Genomic DNA, 5958 nt, shown 5'->3' with positions numbered 1-5958 from the left:
GAAATAACAATTTATATTTCTCGCATCAAATGACATCAAAACGCATTTTAATGGCCAAACTAACTTTAAAATAGGCATTTTACACTGAGAATAAAACGAAGTTCGGCCAAGTTTTTTTTTTCTGCAGGGAGAAATTTGAAGATCACGTGACATAGACGCCAGCCATTGGAATGAATGGTGAAAAAAAACGTAGGAATCTTACAATTTCAGAGGCGTTTTTGTAAAAATACTACGTCCTACGTTGTGGACCAACGTAGTTATTACACGTTTTTTTATGAGACTGGGTTGACAATTTCGTGATGTGATGACTTTCAAAGAGAAAAGCAAGAACACTCGGAATAAAGCATTATTTTATTTAAAAACAATATTTTCGGATTTCATATCGCATAAACACCATATCCCAACGTGCATTGCGGCTAAAAAATCCAATCACTAAGCTTGAACTGTAGCTGAGGATAATGGGTAGGTAGATGTTTTAGCCCAGGGGTGCCCAACCTTTTTTGAACCGAGAGCTACTTTTAAAGTTGCCAGTCTACCAGTCCAAATAGAGAGGCATAGCCATTACTGACAGCCTACTACCAGGTAAATACACACTTCTACTTGTATAAAACTGACCTTTGTACGATTAATACTTCATAAAATACTGCAGACCCTTTATCTTACCTCTTTCTAATCTACACATATACAAGTATTTAAAGTGACACAACAGTGTTGTTGATACAGAGTTGGAGTTTATTCATACGTCACATACGTAGGTAATGTTTTCAAGAAACATTGAACAGTGCTGCCACATATGACACAGAAAAAAAAGAAAAGAGACTGAACCCTTTCTTTGCCATTATATAAAAATTGCGTTGCTACAAAAGCATAAATTAGGCTTACTAATTAAGACAACTCAGATCTGAAGCTACACAGGAATCTCAAAACAAAAAACAAAAAACTGCAACAGTGCAATAAAAAAAACAAAATTAATAGAATCAAACCCTTTTTCATTTTTTGCATTTTAACAGAGTATAAAAAGAAATGCCTTTAACATAGGATGCAAGCAACACTAGTTTATTTACCTGAATTGATAATAGACTATAATCAATTTAAATAGAATAGATCTTAATGTTTGCATTCTTATACCATTTTGTACAATAATTATAATGAATAAGTTCAAACAAACTAAAACTTACAGATGATTAATAACGGTATCTAACTAGAGTTTTTATTATATCAAAAACCTGTTGAAATGCTACTGTTATTTTTACTGTCCCCCAAAAGCGCGTTGGCAGCCTCCAGGAATGATTCTTTCACAACTTTGCCGTCTTTGAAAGACTTCATGTGTTTCGCAAGAACGTGACTGACACGATAAGATGCTATGGGAGCAGCCTTGCTCTTGTTGTTGGGCCTGGTGAAAATGGGCTGCTGTGCATTTTGCTGTCCTTTCAGGTCCCTCCCCTTTTGGGAGCATAGGGCAGAATTAGGAGGGAATTCCGTCTCGTAGCGTTTTGAAATGCCGCTCCTAAATTACCCTTCTTCGATAAAGCCACGCTCGCATTGCAGATGAGACAGATGGACTTCGAATTGGAATAGATAAACAAATAATCATCCTCCCACTCGGAGTGAAAATTATGCTAACACTTTATATAGAGAGGCGAAGTCCCTCCCTTTCCGGGAGCCTCCTTGGGACCCCGGAAGCGGAAAATTATACATTGAATTCAATGGAGAGAGAAAATGTATCTTTTGATCCCGTTTGAATTGTGCCACGAATGACACATATGATGTTTGTCAATTTAAAAGAACATTTTGCAAGTCAAAAAAATTAAAATGTGTCGTAAAACTGTGAAGTAACACATTTTTTTGTGTTAAGCCGCTCAGTGAACTACATGTCTCTGGTCCCGCACAATACGCGTCACCAACACAAAGATGGACGTCACGTTGGCACATTTCACCTCATTCTTTCAGAATGAGAATAAAAGTATAAAACGAGGTGAAAATCACTAATAGTCTGGGCACGTTGAGAGCTGTACATACACAAAAGGGGAGTTAGTCGGTTCTGTAAGAGCCAGCATGCGGGACCGGCTTTACAAGGTTTCGGTGAGTAACATGAGTGCAATGTTAACAGGTTAATGTCAGTCAATAAGGAGGAGAATGAAAAAGAAGATGATGAACCACAGACCCGGCATATAATGACTGCAGTGTGCATGGCTGTGTTAATTTATGTTACTGTTATCAATAGCATTACTTGACTGAGAAAACCGTCAAGAAAAAAAGTTTAGCGATGTTACGAGTCGACAAGCATAATATGAACCACGGCTGTGATTGACAACCTGGACAGCCAGTCAGAAGCTAGAATGCCAACCTAGAGAGCCAATCAGAACCTAGAACGGGTGTACTGTATACGGGTGTGTATGCTGTGCATAACATTAGTGTTCACAAGAACAAGGTACACTCCCGTGTTTTGTTTTAGTTGCTCTTCAGATTGAAGCGGCCATTTTTATATCGACTATATGTGTGATCTCCTTTTTACATCTCGTGTCATTTGAGTTTATTTGCTTTGTGTAGATTCAAGGATTTCGGTTATCTTGTCAATTTGTTTGGTTATCTAGGCACAGCTGTGTGTGACTCCCTCTGGTACACTGGTATGTGTTTTCCTAATGTAGAGAGCATTGATTAATTCATAAACTACACACTGAGTCTAGATCCTGATCAAAAAATCTTTTTTTGTTGATCAAATGTTTTTCAAAAATGTAATACACATTTAAAAAAATTCAATGTACAATCACAACCAATACAACACAAATTACAAAAAATTCCGAAAAAACAAACAACAACAACAATCAGACAAGAGGACAAAACTATGGAAAAATAAACCCTCCCACCCCCAGATCTGGACCAACCTTGTATTGCTCATTCAATCTATTATAGCATGTTAACAAACATGGTACTTACTTTATTTGTACAGATCTACATGGGAGAGGATGGCGCGATGCAGAGCGCTGTCTGTGGTTGTGCACGGAGGATGTACAAATGCAGCCACGCTGCAGCATTGGCAATATTTGCCATGTGGCAGATCAGATCCACAGAAGTTGAGTGCCAGTGGAGGAAGCCTGGCACTTCAAAAGTAGTCCAGCCGGTGTCTCAACTCTACCAACAGCAAGAGGAGACATACAACCCACTGGCCAGAGACATCGCCACTGAGGAAGTAGACTGGTTCAGGTCTGCACTGAGGGGCGCAGCGTGGCATGGCATGGCTTTTGTCACCTGAGCCGGAGCTGCAGCCTCAACATCAGGCCATTTTCAACGTGCCGGAGCTGGTGAAGGAGCATGGGGGTCGGGGGCTTGAGGCAATTCTTGCCTCAATGCGACTGAGCAGAGACCATTAAGCTGCCATCCAGACAGCCACCGTAGGACAGCAGACAAATCCTCAGTGGCAGTTACACAGGCAGGGCAGGTTGACAGCCAGCAATTTTGGTGCTGTGCTGAGGTCGGGACTTTCATCCACTCCATGCACGTCCCTCATGAAGAGGGTGCTTGGGGGGTACAATTTAGACGGAGTCATGGCTGTCAACTGGGGAGTTGTAAACGAGGTGTGTTTGGCCAGTGTGTTTGGCCTTTTAAGTGTGATACATATGTAGTGATAAATGCTTCACCTGACCACTGTTCCTAAATAAAAAAAGTTTTCTGCATCGTCAGTCATTTTTTCCAAATAATTACCAATATTTCACAAATTCTTCATGTAAACTTAAGAGCACAGCTGTATGTTGAGTGTCAGCTTTGCTTGGTTCATCTTACTGGGGGGCAGCTACATGGATGTCGGTGCAGTCCACAATCATTTTGCAGTTGAAGGCAGAATGAATTTATTATTGACTCAGAATGAAGCACAACTTCATGTCATACAGTACATTGACTTTATTTGTAATTGTGTAAAAACATATGAGCATTGATTAGCAAGCAGGACCTGCAGGAACAGAGAACGGTGATGGATGGAGCTCGGAAGAGAGAAGAATAAAGAAAACAGATCAACTTTATTATCGGATATTAAAAATTCAATTTCAAAACAAGTTGCCGCTCCTACAGTTTTCTAGTATGTAAAGATGATTTCACATGACCTATGCAAAATATCACACTCAATACATGTGTCTCTCTGGGGGGTGCATTGTGCCTTTGATGTATATAAATAATATACCATAACCAAATACTATTACGTACAGTGGAAATCAGGTTGCCAGAGCAGGTCAGTCCAGTGTGCATGTTCCTCAGGGTCTCAGCAGTTACAGGTGAGGTAAAGAAAATAAAAGAGAAAAAGGTCAGTAACAACACTTTAAAGTAACAACACTGAATAATTATCTCTTTTAATAATTTTCTCACAGTAATCACTCAACTACTGTCTTTCCAACAAACAGATTGACTCACCCTTACTGTCATCACAATGACACATGTCCAGAAGAATGTCATGCAAAGCTCCCTGCCTGCCTGCCTTCCTTCGACTCTCCCTGAACTGCTTCCTTAGCACCCGGTGGAGGGCGCAGTAGGCTACTCTTCAAATGTTTCACGAAATACTTACCATGATGACTACTCTTACTGTTTAACATTTTGGTGTACTTCATGTAATAAAATAATAACTTCATGGTAAGGCTACTAAAAATGACAAGGCTAAGTAATGTAATGCTAACTAACGTGCTCACTACTAGCTAGGTAGCCAACTTGACTATGTTCCATCCACAACATGTATATTACCTATGATATTACCTGATATGTCTGATCCAGCGACTCCTGGTCCTTTCATAAGACGGGAAGCGATAGAACGAGCAAGTGGTATGATCACTTTTGTGATTACAACATGGTACAAAGCACACAGGCATCTTATAAAAGTGAATTTATTGGAGCAATCTCTTATATTTATTGGAGGTAATAAATCAGTTATGAAATCTTCTTCTTCGCTTTAATTACGATTCGCAACCACTTGGAGCATTATCGCCTGTGACATCACATGCGCGACCCAGAATGGGATTTGGGATTTGTAGTCTTTGTAGTCGCGTATTTTTCATAGTCTTATATTTCAACAGTTTTACGACAAAATGTGACTTTTTTGACATGGAAATGATTGTTTAAGATTGACAAACATCATATGTGTAGTTCGTGGCACAATTCAAACGGGATCAAAAGATACGTTTTCTCTCTCCATTGAATTCAATGTATAATTTTTCGCTTCCGGGGTCCCATGGACCGGAAGTAGATGGGCGTGACTTCGCCTCTCTATTAAGGTACACAAATTCAGGGTTGCCAACTTTGGGTACCTGGCTGGAGTGAGATTTTGATATCATGGGTTTAATTACACATATGCGCAGGAAATGACTGCTATCGTGTCAGGAGCGGGACCTTAGCATATATATAGGATATATATACAATATATACAAATACACAATATTGGATACAGACTATAAAGGGCACACAGTTTCATTCACTAATGAAAGTGAACACATTTTGTTTCCACTGTTTTATTGTGTGCCTGTCGCGATAAGCAATTAATTGACTTATCGTACGAGAAATCAAAATGAACTCGATAAATTGCCATTTACATGAGAATGTGACTAGCAGTTTGAAAGGATGTACTTGAATTATTATTATATATTATCATTATATCAGTGATCTAAAATGGTCATACAACGGTGCCAACAATATTATCGTTTATCGCAATAATTTCCAGGAAAATGTATCCAACAAAATGTATTATCGTGAGAGGCCAATACATGAAACACACACACACACACACACACACACACACACACACACACACACACACACACACACACACACACACACACACACACACACACACACACACACACACACACACACACACACACACACACACACACACACACACACACACACACACACACACACACACACACACACACACACACACTCCAAACTGCCAAATATATTAATTAACACACTCTCACTTTC

General features: G+C 39.5%; 1 long non-coding RNA gene across 1 annotated transcript; it reads right to left on the bottom strand.

Annotated features, from left to right (window-relative positions):
* Positions 1–3877: 3877 nt before the first annotated feature.
* On the bottom strand, positions 3878–5639 carry LOC307017210. The gene is made up of 2 exons (XR_013802072.1): positions 4198–5639; positions 3878–3977 (listed from the first exon to the last, which is right to left on the bottom strand). It is a non-coding gene; the product is annotated as an uncharacterized lncRNA (long non-coding RNA).
* Positions 5640–5958: the final 319 nt, after the last annotated feature.

This window comes from Notothenia rossii, assembly GCF_949606895.1.
Source record: "Notothenia rossii genome assembly, chromosome: 8".
In the NCBI taxonomy this organism is placed as follows: domain Eukaryota; kingdom Metazoa; phylum Chordata; class Actinopteri; order Perciformes; family Nototheniidae; genus Notothenia; species Notothenia rossii.
This window is presented reverse-complemented; position numbering and strand designations above follow the sequence as displayed.